The sequence below is a fragment of the Mirounga leonina genome, unplaced genomic scaffold (genome assembly GCF_011800145.1).
Source record: "Mirounga leonina isolate KUSES-001 unplaced genomic scaffold, KU_Mleo_1.0 Mir_176, whole genome shotgun sequence".
NCBI lineage: Eukaryota > Metazoa > Chordata > Mammalia > Carnivora > Phocidae > Mirounga > Mirounga leonina.
Genome location: NW_023270454.1, coordinates 35,091,898 through 35,110,944, shown reverse-complemented (window position 1 = coordinate 35,110,944; position 19,047 = coordinate 35,091,898). Strand labels below are relative to the sequence as shown.

General features: G+C 33.7%; 1 protein-coding gene across 5 annotated transcripts in view; it reads right to left on the bottom strand.

The window, feature by feature from the left end:
- LRBA (LPS responsive beige-like anchor protein) overlaps nucleotides 1-19,047 on the bottom strand; it is an 834,672-nt gene that overhangs the window by 225,071 nt on the left and 590,554 nt on the right. The gene's annotated exons all lie outside the window — the stretch shown is intronic.

The following is a 19,047-nucleotide window of genomic DNA, read 5'->3' as shown; positions in this document are numbered from 1 at the left end:
CCCTGAATAGCCAAAGCAACCTTGAGAAAGAAAAACAAAGCAGGAGGTATCACAATTTCGGACTCCAAGTTATATTACACAGCTACAGTAATCAAAACAGTATGGTACCAGCACAAAAATAGACACATAGACCAATGGAACAGAATAGAAAACCCAGGAATAAACCCACAATTACATGGTCAATTCATCTTTGACAAAGCAGAAAAGAATATCCAATTGGAAAAAGACAGTCTCTTCAAGTTGTGTTGAGGAAACTGGACAACAACATGCAAAAGAATGAAACTAGACCACTTTCTTACACCATACACAAATATTAATTCAAAATGAGCTAAAGAATTAAACATGATACCTGAAACCATAACTATCCTAGAAGAGAACAAAGGCAGTAATGTTTCTAACACTGGCTATAGCAACGTTTTTCTAGATGGGTCCCCAGTGCAAGGGAAACAAAAGCAAAAATAAACTATCAGGACTAAATTAAAATAAAAAGCGGGACGCCTGGGTGGCTCAGTCAGTTAAGCGGCTGTCTTCGACTCAGGTCATGGTCCCGGGGTCCTGGGATTGAGTCCCACATCGGGCTCCTTGCTCAGTGGGGAGCCTGCTTCTCCCTCTGCCTCTGCCTCTTGCCCTGCTTGTGCTCTGTCTCTCTCTCTCTGACAAATAAATAAAATAATAAATAAATAAAATAAAATCTTAAAAAAAATAAAAATAAATTAAAATAAAAAGCTTCTGCACAGCAAAGGAAACAATCAACAAAAAAGGCAACCTATGGAATAGGAGAAGATATTGGCAAATAACATACCCAATGAATGGTTAGTATCCAAAATATACAAAGAACTTAAAAAACTCAACACTCTCAAAACAAATAATCCAATTAAAAAATGGGCACAAGACATGAACAGACCTTTCCCCAACAAAGACACACAAATGGCCAACAGACACATGAAAAGATGCTCAACATCACTCATCATCAGGTAAATGCAAATCAAAACTACAATGAGCTATCACCTCTTATCTGTCAGAATGGCTAAAATAAAAAACACAAGAAACAACAGGTATTGGCAAGCATGTGGAGAAAAAGAAACCCTCATGAATTGTTGGTGGGAATGCAAACTGGTACAGCCACTGTGGAAAGCAATATGGAGGCTCCTCAAAAACTTAAACATAGAACTACCCTATGATTCAAAAATCACACTAGTATTTACCCAAATACAAAAACACTAATTAAAAAGGATACATGCACCCCTATGTTTATAGTAGCATTATTTACAATAGTCAAATAATGGAACCACCCAAGTGTCCACTGACTGATAGACGGGTGAATAAGATGTGATAAATATACACAATGGAATATTATTCAGCCATAAAAAATAATGAAATCTTGTCAACTTGCAACAACATGGATGGAACTAGAGAGCATAAGCTAAATGAAATGTCAGGCAGAGATAGACAAATACCATGATTTCACTCATATGCAGATTTTAAAAAAGAAAACACAAGCAAAGGGGGCAAAAAAGAGAATACAAACCAAGAAACAGACTCTTAACTACAGAGAATAAATTGATGGCTACCAGAGGGGAGTTGGGTGGGGATGGGTGAAATAGGTGATGGGAATTAAGGAGTGCACTTGTCATGATGAGCAACAGGTAATGTATGGAATTGGTGAATCACTATGTTGTACACCTGAAACTAATCTAACATTATATGTTAACTGGAATTAAAATAAAAACTTAGAAGAAAATTTGATTAGAGTAGGGATTTTTTAGCATTTGTTTAGAATAACTACTCCATTAAATGTTTTTCAACTTACAGACCAAAAAAAAAAGCCACATTTTTCATAGTAACAAAAACAAAAAAGGAAATCAAGATGGTGAAATTCAATGCATGTCATTAGAAAAATGGTTGGAAAAATTATGATATGTCTTCTTCAGTCATTTAAAAGATTTAATTAAAGCCACATCAGCTGATGTGGCTGGATAGCCACCACTGATACACACTACAGTGAGAAAAGCAACATACCAAGAAGTATATATTATAGGATTTCATTCAAATTCTGTATATATTACAGGATTTAATTTCATTTTCAATGAAAAAACTCCCCAACAATACACATAAGTTTATATGAAAATGGGAAAAAATATAAAAATATACATATTAGACTGTTAATATATGTCAAATATGGGAAAAGAGGACCTGGAAGGTAGGGAATAGGAGTAAGGGGCAGACAGGAGAGAGCCAAGAAAAGAGGGTAAAACTGTGCATAAAAATAAAAGACATGAGCAAGAAAAAAAAAAAACCATTGAGTTTATTATATTTATAATAAAACTATTCATGTATGCATGCATAAAAACAATTCTTAACATTTGAATAAAAGAACATATGTATTTTCTAAATTTTTTGACAATACTCCATTAGCAAATTTTTAATATTGTCATGGAAGACAAAAGTCACTTTATTTTTCTTTCCTTTCTGTCAGTAATTTACAGAGTTCAATTTGTTTAGTGCTTTTCCCCTTTAATGTTTCCAAAATTCTTTCTATAGATTCTCACAGCTCTTTTTTTTTTTTTTTAAGATTTTATTTATTTATCTGAGACAGAGAGAATGAGAGACAGAAAGCACATGAGAGGGGGGAGGGTCAGAGGGAGAAGCAGGCTCCCTGCCGAGCAGGGAGCCCGATGCGGGACTCGATCCAGGGACTCCAGGATCATGACCTGAGCCGAAGGCAGTCGCCCAACCAACTGAGCCACCCAGGTGCCCTCTCACAGCTCTTTACCTAGGACCAGCCTACCTTCCTCCTCTAGGTCTTTAAAGATAAGAATAACAACTTTCAATTTTAAATATTTTATTCCTGATTACTCTGTTACCAAAGGTTCAGGTCACAGCCCTCCACAGTCACAGAATGGGGACTGGATTTAGGTAGCAAAACTGAAAACCAAAACTGACCTTCGTTATCACCTCAGTGCTCACTAAACCTTTTTTATCACCCACCCATCTCTGACCTCTACAGGCCTGATATAACCATGAAAACACAACAGGAACTTCCTGGGGTTCAGTGAATGTATTTTGTTTCTTTAGAGCTATGGCCTTACATACCTATCTCTGTGCCCTCTGCCACAAGCATTAATAGTCCCATTTATTCACATTCGTTAATGCATTTTTTTCTCCCACATAGTTTACTATTTTTATTTTTTTAATTGAAGTATAATTAACATACAGTGTTATATTAGTTTCAGGTGTACAATAAAATAATGCAACAATTGTATACATTACATTACTCAGTGCCCATCACCATGGGTGTACTCTTAATCCCCATCACCTAGTTCACCCATTTCCACCCCCTCAACCTTCCCTCTGGCAACCACCAGTTCATTCTTTGTATTTAAAAGTCTGCTTTTTGGGGGGTGCCTGGGTGACCCAGTCAGTTAAGTGTCAGACTCTTGGTTTTGGTTCAGGTCATCATATCAGGGTCATGAGATCGAGCCCCACGTACAGCCCTGTACTGGGCTCCGCGCTTAGCACAGAGTCTGCTTAAGACTCTCTCTCCCTCTCCCTCTACCCTTCCCCACCGTGCTCTCTCTCTCTAAAATAAGTAATTCTTTAAATAAAAGTCTGCTTTTTATTTGCCTATTTTATTCTGCATTCTTAAATTCCACATATGCATGAAATCATGGTATTTCTCTTTCCCTGACTTATTTCACTTAGCATTATACCCTCTTGGTCCATCCATGTTGTTGCAAACAAATATCTCATTCATTTTTATGGCTAATATTCCAGTGTGTGTGTGTGTGTGTGTGTGTGTGTGTGTGTGTACCACATCCTCTTTATTCATCTATCGATGGACACTTGGGTTGCTTTCATATCTTGACTATTGTAGATAATGTTGCAATAAACATAGCACACACCTTTTTGAATTACCGTTTCCGGTTTTTTTTTTGGGGGGGGGGAGTACTACCCAGTAGTAGAACTATTAGATCATATGGAGGCTCTATTTTTAATTTTTTGAGGAACCTCCATATTGTTTTCCACAGTGGCTACACCAGTTTGCATTCCCACCAACAGTGCACGAGGGTTCCTTTTTCTCCACATCCTTGCCAACGTTCACTATTTCTCATCTTTTTGGTTTTAGTCATTCTGACTGGTGTAAGGTAATAATCTCTTTGTGGTTTTGATTTGCATTTCCCTGATGACTGGTGATGTTGAGCACCTTTTCATGTGTCTGTTGGCTGTTAATGCATTTTTATGGTGATATAAAAGTAGCCCTTTCCTAGACTACATTTTTTTAGTTTATTTTACTTCATAATTTATATAAAAAATAGCAACTTTTCAGTGAAAACAAACTATTTCCTTAGAATATAATGTTCAACTTTTGAAGACTCCCATATATAAGAACTAATATAAGAGAAAATCCTTAGAGGTTAAAATCCTTTACTATTTTTTTACTTAAAATTTTATTAAGGTCAAAATAACGCAAATAGTTATATATAGCTTGATGAATTTTAATAAATTCATACATCTAAATTCATACATCTATATTATTCTCATCCTGATATATAACATTTTCATCATCTCAGAATGATTACTCACACCCCTTCACAGTCAACCATCCCCCCAGCATTCCAAACAATCACTGTTAGGATTTCTTTCACCATTGATTAGTTTTGCCCATTCTAGAGCATCACATACGTGGAACCATACTATACCTACTTTTTTGTTTCTGGCTTCTTTCATTCACCATAATGTTTTTGAGGTTCATCTATGTTGTCTATGTATCAGTGATTCATCCCTTTTTATTGCTGAGTAGTATTCCACTGTATAAATGTAATACATTCAGTGTATCTACCCTTCTGTTAACCTTCGTTTAGTTTAGTAAGAATGATGTTGATATGGGGGGGCCTGGGTGGCTCAGTCGGTTAAGCGTCTGCCTTCAGCGCAGGTCATGATCCCGGGGTCCTGGAATCGAGCTCTGCATCGGGGTCCCTGCTCAGCAGTGACTCTGCTTCTCCCTCTCCCTCTGCTGCTCCCCCTACTTGTGCTTTCTCTCTATTAAATAAATAAATAAAAATCTAAAAAAAAAAAAGAATAATGTTGATACAAACATTTGTGTGGTAGCCTTTTTGTGTGCTTTTACCTTCATTTCTCTTAGATATATCGAGGATTGACATTACTGTTTCTTAAGTTGGATGGTATGTTTAACTTGAGAAAATTGCCAGAACAATTTTTGAAGTGGCTACAACTATTTACACTTCCATTTTGCAATGGATATTTGGTTTTGCCACTCATCAATTTTAGCCATTCCAGTGCACAGTGTGTCTTACTGCTTTTCCAACATGACAAATGATGTTGAATACTTTTTCAGGTTCTTATTGGCAATTCATATGCATTCCTTTAAGTCCCTAATCAAATCTTTTGCCCATTTGTTTTATTAAGATGTGTTTTTATTATTTGCTAATATTCAGCAGAAACAAGTTCTCTGTGAGATAAATGTACTGAGGATATTTTCTTCTAGAAGACACTTGCTTATTCATTTTGTTAATATATTATCATGAGTAGATTTAATTTTGTTGAATTCTATTTGTTCTTCATCAATGGTAAATGATTTCTGGGTCTTAAAAGATAAATATTTTGCAAACCTATTTTAAGTTCAGTTTGTTAATTTCTTCATAAACACCTACTGGGATTTTGAATGGAATTGGCTTAAATCTAATTTGACAAGAATTGACATTTTCACAATACTCAGTCTTTTAATACATGAACTCGTCATCTCTCCATTTCTTAAGGTTTTCTTTAATTTATCTTGGCAATATTTTGTAGTTTAGTTTTCAGTAGGTCTTACATATACTTCATTACATTTTCCCTAAGTATTTCATGTTTTTTAATGTTGTCAATGGTATTTTTATTTTTTATTTATTTTTTTAAGAGAGGGAGTGGAGGAAGGGGCAGAGGAAGAGGGAGAGAGAGAATCTTAGTCTCATAATCCTGAGATCATGACCTGAGCTGAAATCAAGAGTCGATGCTTAACAGACTGAGCCACCCAGGTGCTTGTATTTTTAAATTTCCATTTTTAAATTATTCATTTTTCCTATATAGAAAAAAAATGGATATTTTTTTATTTTGTATCATGTGACATTATTAAAATCACTTATTTTTCAAAGTATTTTGTAGATTTCCTAGGATTTTCTCCAGATACAATAAAACTGTTTGCAAATATTAAGTTTTACTTTTTCTTTCCAATTCATATGGCTTTTATTTTTTTTCTTGCATTATTGCAATAACTAAGAATCCATTGTTAAGTAAAAGTGAGAAAAGGGATGTTCTTGACTTGGTCCTAATTTTAAAGGGAAAGACATGCAATTTTCACCATGGAATACAATGTTAGTGGTAGTTCTACAGTATGTCCTTTTTTGGAGTGAGAAATTTCTATTCCTCTCTTGCTGAGGTTTTTTGTTTTGTTTTGTTTTAAAAATCATTATTGGCTATTGAATATTGTCAAAATTTCCCCCCACATCTATTGAGATCACATTATTTTTTTCTCCTTTATTAGTCTGAACTATAATGATGGGTTATTCAAATGTTCAAAGAAACCTGCACTCCTGAGGAAAAAAGCCCATTTAGTCATGACATATTATTCTTTTAAGTATTCTGAATTTAATTGGTTATTATTTTGTTAAAGATATTTTTCACCCATATTTATGAAGCATATTAGTCTGAAGTTTTAATAATTTTGTTATCAGGGTTATGACAGCTTTCTAAAATTAATGTGTTCTTTACTTTTCTATTTTTCAAGAGTTTATATAGAATTCATTTTGTTTTCCTTATATGTTTGGTAGAATTCACCAGGAAAGTCATCTCAACCTGGGGTTTTCTTTGGAGGCTAGCTTTTAATATGTATTTTTTTTTTAAAATACAGAAAGCTACTGGGGTTATTTATTTCTAATAAAATGAGCATTAGAAGTTTCAGACTTTCTAGGAATTCACTGGTTTTATCTAAATTGTCAACTTTATCCTTTTAATTGCTGTAAGATCTATAATGATCTCCCTTACTTTGATTCCCAATTTGGTTATTTGTATTTTTTCTCTTTTTATCAATCGGGTTGGATGTTCACCAATCTTACTGAATTTACACAGAATTAGCTTTTGGTTTCAAAATTCTTTTCCTTATTGTTTTTTGTTTTCTGCTTCATTGATTTTCTTTTATTTTTATTATGTCCTTCCTTATGCTTATTTCAGGCTTAACTTGCTCTTCTTCCAACTTCTTAGTGATAAAGCTTACATCTGAGAATTTAAACTTTTCTGTTTCAAATACTGTTATTTATAAAGTTATGAATTCTATAGTTACAGATTATCCTCTAAGCACTTTTTTATCTATATCCCACAAATTTTGGTATGTTTATTTTCATTACGATTTTAAAATATTTCCTAACATCACTTATGATTTCTTCTTCTTCTTTTAAAGAGTATGTTGTTTAATTTGAAATATGTGGGGATTTTCCAGATAACTTACTAGTTTTGGTATCTGGCTTAACTGAACTATAAATAGAGAACATAATCTCTATGATTTAAATTCTGTTTAATTAATGCACCTTGTGTTCTGACCCAAAAAAATGGTCTTCACAGAAAATTTTGCATATGTATTTGTAAGGACTAGGAATTCTGGAGTTACTGAATGTAATGTTTTATCAATGTTAATTAGGTCAAATTGGTTGTGAGTGTTGTTCACGTCTATATAGTAACTGACTTATGCCTATCTATTCTATCAATTACTGAGAGGGAAATTTTTAAATCTCCAAATATAATTGTGAATTTAAATATTTCTCCCTTCAGTTCTTTCAGTTCTTGCTTCCTATTTCAAAATGTCTATTATTTGATGCTATTATTAGTGTCTTGCTGATATAACAAATTACCACAAATGTATTAGCTTAAAACAATGCAAAATTATCTTATAGTATTGGAGATTAGAAGTGTGAGGACTTTATGGGTTAAAACAAGTCTGAGTTCCCCCTGGAAGCTTGTGGGGAAAATCCATTTTCTTGCCTTTTCTAGCTTCTATAGGCCAACTGCATTCCTTGGCCAATGGCCCCTTATTCCTTCATGTTTAAAGCCAACAGTGCAGAATCTTTAAATCTCTTTTTCTGATTCTGATCCCTGCTTCTGACAACACATCTCGTTTTCGAAACTCTGGTAACTCTTCGTTTTCTTATAAAGATCCTCGTAGTAACATTGGGCTCACTCAGATAATCCAGGATAACCTCCCCACCTAAAGATGATTAATTTAATCACCTCTGTAATGTCCCTTTACCATGTAAAGTAACATACTCAAAGGCTCTGGGGATTGGGAACACAAACATCTTTAGAGAACCTTTATTCTGTCTAATACAGATGCATATACATTTAGCATTGTTTTATCTTCTTGATGAATTGGACCCCTTCTTATGAAATACCCATCTTTATTTCTATTAATACTCCTGAAATCTATTTTTATATATATTTAATATTGGAATTCTAGGTTTCTTACAAATATATTTATTATCCTTGTGTCTCTAGATTTAATTGCAGCTTTTATAAACAGTACATACTTCTGTCTCATTTTAATGAGTTTGAAGATCTGTTTTTTTAAATCTGTTTTTAAAAACCTTTTCTGTTTTTAAATTTTTTAATATTTATTTAAATTAGAACACTTATATTAAGGTAATTACTGATATGGCTGGGCTTAAGTCCACCATCTTATTATCTGTTCTCTAATTTTACCATCCATTCTTTCTTTCTTTCTTCTTTCAGCCATCTTTTTGACTCAGTGTTTTGAGTGTTCCATTTTATCGCCTATATTGGCTTATTATATATAATTACACTTCATTTTATTTTTAGTGATTTTTCTTATATTTCTCCTAGTAGTTTAATCTCAAATACTGATATATCTCCTTAATATATAATGTAAGAATCCTAAAACAGTATAGGCCTTTTCCGCTTTCCCATCATTTGTCCTATTTCCCCCTCTTCTGTGAGCTATTGTCATTCCACATAAGTTATAAACTCCACAGTATATTACTGTTATACTTACTGTAGTCAGTATTTTTTATTGTTTTTTATTTATTTTTTATTTTTTAAAAAATTCTTATTTATTTATTTGACACAGAGAGAGAGAGACAGCGAGAGAGGGAACACAAGTAGGGGGAGTGGGAGAGCGAGAAGCAGGCTCCCCGCAGAGCAGGGAGCCCGAGGCGGGGCTCGATCCCAGGACCCTGGGATGATGACCTGAGCCGAAGGCAGACGCCTAACGACTGAGCCACCCAGGCGCCCCAAGAGTCAGTATTTTTTAAAAAGAAATTAAGAAATAAGGAAAAACGTCTTTTAAAAGTGTTTTGTTTTTTTAAGGGGTGCCTGGGTGTCTCAGTTAGTTAAGCATCCGACTCTTGATTTAGGCTCAGATCATGATTTCAGGGTCATGAAATTGAGCCCCACATCAGGCATGTAGCCTGCTTAAGATTCTCTCTCTCCCTCTCCCTCTGCCCATTGGCCCTCTCTCTCTCTAAAAAAATAAATAAATAAAAATAAAAAAATAAAAGTTTAAAAAATATTTAGCCTACACATTTTCCTCTGGTCTTTTCATTACATGTAGGTTAGAGCATTTGGCATTGTCCTACAGCTGACTGATGTTCTGTTCATTTTGTATGAGGTTTGTTTCTTTCTTTCTATGCTACCATTTCAAATAGTTTCTATTGCCCTCTCTTGTGTTTCACTGGTCTTTTCTTTTGCATTGCCTAATACACTGCTAAGATTAGTAAAGTCTTCAGTTCAAATACTGTATTTTTCATTTCTAAAACTTTGGCTCTTTTTATAGTTTCCATTTTTTTTTTTACTGAGATTTCACCTAGGTTTCCTGTCTGTATCATGTTTTCCATTAAGTCTTTGAATGTATTTATAACAGCTTTCCATGGAAGTTTTTTTATTTTCTTCATTAGTTTATTTTAACCATTAATTAAATTCTGGATTTTATTTGGATTTCACCAACTTTTCCTGTTAATGTCCTCTTTCTAGTCCAAGAGCTAATAAAAAAAAAAAAAACACATTGCATTTAGACTTCATGTCCCCTCAATCTCCTCTGGTCTATGACAGTTTTTTAATCTTCCTCTGTTTTTCATAAACTTAAAAATCTTGAGAAGTACTGGCCAGGAATTCTATAAACTATTCCGAGTCTGGATTTGTCTGTTGTTTTTCTCATAATTACAATGGAGTTATGGGGTTTTGTTCAGAATACCATAAAGTGCCCTTTTGTCACATCATATGAGGGAATTATATAATATCTACATGACACCACTGATAATAGTAACCTTCATCACTGGTTAAAGTAGCGTTTGCGGGCGCCTGGGTGGCTCAGATGGTTAAGCGTCTGCCTTCAGCTCGGGTCATGATCTGAGAGTCCTGGGATCGAGTCCCGCATCGGGTTCCCTGCTCAGTACAGAGCCTGCTTCTCCCTCTCCCTCTGCCACTCCCTCTGCTTGTGCTCTTCTGTCTATCTCTCTGTCAAATAAATAAATAAAATCTTTAAAAAAAAAAAATAAAGTAGCGTTTGCCAGATTTTTCCATTGTAAAGTTATTATTATCCCCTTCCCTTACTCTATTCTTTGGAAGTGTCACTAAGTTTAGTCCACCCTCAGAGGGAAGTGGGTAGAGTGAATTAAGTTCCATCTTCTAGAATGGGGAGTATCTATGTATCCACATATATATACTACATTTTAAAATTCCATTATTACCATCATTTCCTGTACTCCTGCTATTAAGTGATTTTTCTCCTAGACTCACATTTTCCTCCTTTGTGGCAGGAATGGACATGGAGTTTTGTTATGCTCAGGATAATATGAATCCTGGACTTTTTAAGGGGATAAGCCAAGATACACATGCATAAACACTGATTTCACTATGCTCTAATCAATGAAAAAAAAAACCAACACAAGTGCACAATTCAGGTATTTTGTACATTTATCAATAATATGGACTTTGCTTCTTAAACTTAATATTGCATTTATTAAGGGCTTGTAGGTATAGTTTTAGGTGTACATTTCACTGATGAAGAAATGTAGGTAGAATCTGGAGTAAAAAATGCTGTTTAAGTTTGTACTTCAGCTAAAGGCAGAGAATTCTTTCAATCTACAAATGTGGTGTATTTCAAAACAGAGTCTATAAACTAGCAATCAATCCAATTAAAACAGTATTATAAATATTTGTTTGATTTCTGGGCTAGGACATAACGTGCTATTTTGCCCCCCCCTAAAATGACTGAATCATATAAAAACTATGAATTCTAATCATCCAAGGCCAAAAGGTCTTACTTCTACCCATCTCAACCCCAAAACCTGACAGAAGCAATCGTTTTTATAGAATTTAATAATAATTCAAATTTTCTAAGAGTAACCTATGAATATTTTGATACTTGTTCACAAAGTTCAGGATCTCCTTAATGCACTGTCCAACTACATAGGGTCAACTTTACTAAATTAAATATCTTTTAAAATAGATTTAAAATCTATATTACTGAAAACAAACTTACAACTTTTTTCTATTAATGTTTTTACTTAACATATAAACCATTAGGTGAGCATCAGAAAGATTGCTCATATTCTACATATTTGGAAAACTGAACAAAATATTATTTTATGCTGTTTCTGGTCAGGAAATGACATTCTCTGGCTATTCTGGCTTTTTTTTTCCTTCTAAGAGAACACATTTTAGTTTCAGAGTTTTGCAGTTATGTTCTTTTATTCATAGTCCCAAAGATTCATTACTTTGATGACCATTTATCAAAAACTCAAGTTCAATCTATAATACCCACTGAGATAGCAAATAATTCAGCCTCAGTGACTGTGTGTATGAAAATGGGCTGTGTCCTAGATAAATGACCTACCTGCCTCTGGCATAGATTAGGTCATCATTCAAACTAACCACAGATCTCCACAAGAAATAGAAGAAAATACAGGTTCACTTTAGCAAAGGTTTCTCTTTTAGTGTAGATTTTTCCTTTTAGATAGTTACAATGTCGTCAAAATATCATGGCATAGGATTGAAAAACCAAGATATAGTAATATAATGATAAATACATTTCGTAAGTTTTACAAACCACCTAGTGTTCAATATATATCCACATCTGACTTCTCTTACACTAGGTATCTTTTAAGTCTCTGCTTTTTCAAACTGAATAAATCTCTCTCTCTCAAATAAATAAATAAAATCTCTTTTAAAAAAGTATCTAAACTATAGTATGCTAAGGTTGCAGAAAAGCCAAAATAAAAAAGGATATACATCTCTTTCCATACCCAAGTAAGCTTCATTTTGTTCCTTTCAAAGTTCTGATCCTTTTTCTCTTCCCATTTATCTTGCCATAAGAAGAAGGAAGTAAACATTAGTTAAAGAGAGAGGCTGGTTGGTGACCTAGTTTCAATAAAGTCCAAGGGCTTACTCCCTAATCTTACAGATTGAGAAACAGAAACAAAACAAGGTTCTTCTTTCAGGAATAGATTTCTATTATCCAAGTACACACAGATCAAAATATTAAAAAATAACTTTTAAAAGAAAGCACAAATACCCATGAGGGGATTAGACATAGAATACATTCTGTGAAATGTATTCTGCAGGAAAAAAAAAAAAAAAAGAAGAAGAAGAAGAAGAAAGAGGGCCGATTAAATTCAGAATGACAGTTTACTAATTTAAAATAAGGACATAATGGCTCTCTTCTGGTTAATCCTGGCAGACTGACCATAAATTTTTATCTCCTCTCTTCCCCTATGGCAGACTTTAAAGGTTAGATCACTCTTCCCTTCTTCCTCGCTGTCCTCTATAACAGAGTTTTCCCTTGCTCTATAAATGCCCTCCCTTCTTAAGACAGAGACTGCCTGTAGTCTTAGTTAATGAGATATATAAGGAAATTGAAAGGGGAACTGTAGGAAATGTATCACTTTCTCAATAAAGCAAATAATAGATGTATTGTTATGTTCTTTCTCCCTTCCCTTTTTCCCCTTCTTTTTAAACTTTTTATTATGAAAATGTTCACACACACACAAAAATAAGTTGACATAATGAAATGCTTATATACCTATCATACAATTTCAAGAATTTTCCAATTTTGTTTCTTCTTTCTCCCTTCTGAGTTTTTTCTTTTGGAAATATTTTTCTTTCAGGATTATTTTAAAGTAAATCATCATATCATACATCTATAAATTCTTCAATATGTATCTCTTACAGATGAAGACATTTTTTTAATCAATACAAACACAATATCACATTTAACAAAAGTAACAATTCCTTAAAATTATCCATGTAAAAATCCTGATTGTCTCAAAAATATCTTTTTTTTCCATTTAACTGGTTCTAAACTGTAATCAAAATCCACATACTATATCTGGTTGATATGCTTTCAAGCTTTTAATCAATGAGAATCTCTCCCCCATCTTATGCCATTTTTTTAAAGGGAAATTTGGTTATTTATCTTATAAAATTTCCCACATTCTGTATTTGGTTAATTGTTTCTTCATGGTATCATTAATTTGTTCCTTTATCCCCTATTCCTAGAATCATCCATTTCTCCAAAATGAGATGCAAGCATCTAAGGAAATCTGCACAATGAGTTACAGGAAAAGTTCTGCATTCTCAATATAGAGGATTTTCCTTTTAGTAGAAAATGGTATTTAGAGACCATAACCTAGGAAACAGGGGCACTCACTGCTTGTAGGTCAATTTTGGTAGAAAGAGGAAATGTGCAATGATGTACCCAGGTGACTGAAGCAAACTTATCAAAATATCAATAGAATCTTTCACAGAACTAAAACAAATCATTTTAAACTTTATATAATAGAACCACAAAGCACCCTATTAAATAGCAAAGCAATCTTGAGAGAAACAACAAAGCTGGAGGTATCACAATCCCAGATTTCAAATTATACTACAAAACTATAGCAATCAAAAAGAGCATGGTACTTGGGGCACCTGGGTGGTTCAGTCAGTTGAGCATCCAACTCTTGGTTTCGGCTCAGGTCATGATATCATGGGTTGTGGGATCAAGCCCCACACTGAGTTCCATTCTCAGCAGGGAATCTACTTGGAGATTCTCTCCATCTAACTCGCCCCTACTCATGCATGCGTGCTCTCTCTCTAAAATAAATAAATAAATAAATCTTAAAAAAAAAAGAGCATGGTACTGGCACAAAAATAGACACATGGATCAATGAAACAGAAAAGAGTGCCCAGAAATAAACCCATGGTTATATGGTCAATTAATCTATGACAAAGGAGGCAAGAATATACTTTGGGGAAAAGTCAGTCCCATCAATAAATAGTGATAATGCAAAATAATAAAACTGGTGTTGAATCGCTATGTTGTACACCTAAAACTAATGTAACATTGTGTGTCTACTATACATCATTTAAAAAAGAATTTTTTTTAAAGAATGAAACTGGACCACTTTCTTACACCATACACAAAAATAAACTCAAAATGGATTAAAGACCTAAATGTAAGACCTGAAACCATAAAAATTCTTACAGGAAAACACAGGCAATAATCTCTTGGACATCAGACTTAGCAATATTTTTTTCTGAATCTGTCTCCTCAGGCAAGGGAAACAAAAGCAAAAGTAAACTACTGGGACTAGAGCAAAATAAAAAGCTTTTGCACTGCAAAGGAATCCCATCAACAAAATGAAAAGGCAACCTACTGAATGGGAGAAGATATTTGCAAATGATGTATCCAATAAGGGGTTAATATCCAAAATATATAAAGAACTCCTACAATTCAACACCAAAAAAAAAAAATCTGATTAAAAAATGAGCAGAGGACCTGAATAGACATTTTTCCAAGGAAGATATACAGACGGCCAAAAGCCATAAAAAGATGCTCAACATCACTCCTTGTTCAGGGAAATGCAAATTGAAACCACAATGAGATACTACCTCACACCTGTCAGAATGACTAGAATCAAGAAGGAAAAAAATAACAAGTGTTGGTGAAGATGCAAAGAAAAGGAAACCCAGTGCACTTTTGGTGGGAATGTACATTGGTGCAGCTGCTATGGAAAACAATATGGAGGTTCCTCAAAAATTAAAAATGGAAATACCATATGATCTAGTAATTCCATTACTGGGTATTTACCCAAAAAAAACAAAAAGACTAATTCCAAAAGATATATGCACCCTATGTTTATTGCAGCATTACTTACAATAGCCAAGATATGGAAGTAACATAAGTCTCCATTAATAGACAAATAAAGATGTGGTACATATATACAATGGAATATTACTCAGCTGTAAAAAGAATGAAAACTTGCCATTTGTAACAACATGGATGGAGCTAGAGGTTATTATGCTAAGTGAAATAAGAGAAAGAAAAATACCATAAGCTTTCACTTATATTAGAATCTAAAAAACCAAAACAAATGAAAAAATAAAAAACAGAAATAGACTCATAAATACAGAGAACAAATGGATAGTTGCCAAAGGGGAGGGGTGTGAGGGAATAGGTGAAATGGGTGAAAGGTATTAAGAGGTACAAACTTCCAGTTATAACACATAACTCATAGAGATGAGAACTATAGCATAGGAAATATAGTCAATAAATAATAACTTTGTATGGTGACTTACCATGGTGAGCATTTCATAATATTTGTCAGTGTCTAATCACTATGTTGTACATTTTAAACCAATATAATATTGTATGTTGACAATTAGAAAAAAGTCAATGTGGAACAGAAAATGAGAATGGAGTTGCCCAATGTGATTCCAAGATTAGAAGAAGCTGCGCAATACCAAAAAGGTTCACGTATCCCATTAGTAAGTAATTATGATTATTTAAGAATAAAATAAAAATATTTTTCTTTTAATTTATGTGTATTATTTTTTCAAGTGACCACTGCATAAATACTTTTAGGTTGTTTGGTAACTAATAAACAGAGCTGTTAGGTATTTCTTTTAGCCTAGAGTAGGGTTTTCAACCTCTGCATTACTGGTATTTTAGAATAGATAATTCTTTGTTGTGATTATTCGTGTGCATTTTAATATGTTTACCATTAACCCTAGCTGGTGGCACTCCTCCAGTTTTGACAGTTAAAAATGACTCTATCAATTGAGTAGCCGACTCTTGACTGCAGCTTGGGTTATGATCTCAGGGTCTTTCGATCAAGCCCCTTGTTAGGCTCTGCACTCAGTGCAAAGTCTGCTTGAGATTCTCTCTCTCTCCATCTGCTCCTCCCCCACTCATGCTTGCCTTCTCTCTCCCTCCATCTCTCTCAAAAAAAAGAGACTCTAAACATTTTTAAATTTTCCATAGGGGGTAAAATCATTTCCAGTTGAGAAGCAATGGCCTAAGAGTCACTTAAAAAAAAAAAAATTACTGAAACACTAAGGGTGCCATGAATCGAGAAGGCTTCGGAAACGGATGTATTCTTCGGTGAGAAAAAATAAAATATGAGCTAGCACTAATCTTTCCAAATCAAAGTTAAGATTACAGTTTTTTTAATTCTTTGATTTATATTTGAAACTTTTTTTTCTTATGCTGAAAATGTTGGTTCCTAATAATAATTAACATAATTACTTAATTGCTTTATATCCTGAAAAATATATAGAATAGTTTCAAAAAGGCATTATCAACATTACATCAAACAATAAGCTTAAGAAATTCTCTGTAAATTTTATTCTTACTGTATGTCCAACCACGGATACATAATCATAACACTTTTAACATTACTTGAAATAATTCTTATCTGTGTAGTTTTAACACAAAGTTAATATACAGTTAAGTTCATTTATTTCCAATTGCTTTCGATTTTTACTCCTTTATTTTTTCTGCCTGTGACTTGTCATGAGGAGACATGCATGGAAACATAAGACAATGCATAACAGCTAAAGGAGCTAGATTCATCTGCTGAGATATTAGGGACCCTAGCCACAGTAGCAAATAAGGATAGACGAATGGCTGCAACAAGGGTAAAGAGAAAGTCAATATACTTCTCACTTCTCCCTATTTGTTAAATTACTAGCAGGATCACTATGCATCTTCTACTCTTCCACCCCAATATCTCCCATCATCAACACACATAATGCTCAGGTAATAGAAGGATTCTTATTTAGAGAAAGTGAATAGTCCCAGAGAAAAAGCATTCAGATGCTGAATGTTGACTGGGTCTGCCAATGGACAAGATGACTCACAGGCTGCTAACACTATAGAAAAAGCCCAAGAAATAGACCTGTCTATACAGAGCTTCTAATTATGTTTGGAAGGGCTGCACTCAATAGCCAAGCATCTCCTATAATTTGAGGGAAGCCTCCGACATAACAAAGGTCAAAACAAATAGGGAGAAAAAAACCTCAGAAAGAAAAAGAGAATTCAGAGATCAGAATGATGAAACTAGAAAAAATAGTGATAGAAAATCTACAACCATATAACAAAGACAGGATGTCATACCTCCCTTCAAAAAAGGAATACAAAAAACAAAAACAAAAACAAAACACCTCTTTACAATTAAAATTTTAAGGGGAAAAAAAAAACCCTTCAGTGAAAAGTTGAGAAAAATCCCATAGAAATCCCAGGCAAGAAAATACATAAAAATTAAAAGATGAATCCTGAATATACAGTATTTCAGAAAATAGAGAAGGAAATAATCAATAAAAAAAAAATCTCAAAACTGAAGGTCACAGATCTCCAATGTAAAGTATCTACTCAGTGTCTAGAATAATGAATGAAATAAGACCCACATTAAGGCAAATAATAAAAAAACTGAACTGGAGTTAAAGGTTCTAAGATTTTTCAAAAAGAAAAAGAAGTCACATTCAAAAGAATTATAATCAGAATGGATTACACTTTTCAAGAGTAGCAGTGGAATCTAAAAGAGTTAGGTAGATTTCAAAATTCTGAAGGAAAGTGATATTCAACCTACAATTCTATACCCAGCCAAGCTATCAATTAAACATGAAGACTAAGATTGTTTCAGATATTCAAAAACTCAAAATATAAATTACTTCTTATGCCCTTCTAAGGAGGTTAGTAGAGAATAAGCATTAGCAAAACAAAGGATTTGTAAGCCAAGGATAAAGGAAGAATAGGATCTAGAAAACAGAGAATCCAATGTAGCATAATTCCTAAAAAGAGCGCTATGAGCCCTGCTGAAAAAGCAATCTGGGAGGCTTGGAGCAGAAAAATGGAAGACAAGTAAAATGTGCTGGAAATGGCTTGTTTATTCTCAGCATCATTCCTGCTCTACTAAGCTCTATTCCTGTACATTAGGAACTGAAAACTGACAAACTGTATTTCCTACATCCCTTGCCAGCAGATTTTAGTTTAGAGCCCCCAATGAAAGCATTTGTACAAGCTTTAGATGGCAGAAGAAAATGAGAAGCCATTATTCTCCAGAGCACTCACAGGCAGAAGCAGTGGCTTTCAGGTGCCAAAAACAATTGATACTAGTAGTTGTGATTCACCTGCAATTCCTGTACTTCCACCTTCTTAAAAAACAGTGATGGTTTTCCACTGGTTGTGTGAGGCTCCTAATTCCATGTACGAAATTCTTTTCTTCTGAATTATGAAAAATACTTTGATTTCCTAACCTAAACCTAATTCAGGGGTTCCCTTATAAAAAAGCATAAAAATTATTATTGACATAGTCATTATATTGTACACACTGACTTCTGATTTAATTAAGATTGTAATATACCTATATTTAGAGAAGAGGGATAAAGGAAATTATTTGTGAGGAAAATGATGACAGAGTGACCCATGGTCAGTTTCCATAAAAAGGAAGTCTGTATATAATGTTTAAAGTTGGTAAACTTTTTAAAATAGTAGTATAAGTCCATTACTTTTTTTCTTTTAAGGCAATATGGTTACTTTAGAGGAGTGGGTCAAGGCGTGGGGCAGATTGATTCCAGGTAACAAAGAGCCTATAAGCAACATTAGATTTCTTAGGTGATATCTTACTTTCTTAAAAATAAAAGAGTTAAAAAACAACAAAAACAACAATGAAAATCAGAAACAGAACAATGTTTTAAAACAAGCACAAAATATACTTGCAAAAT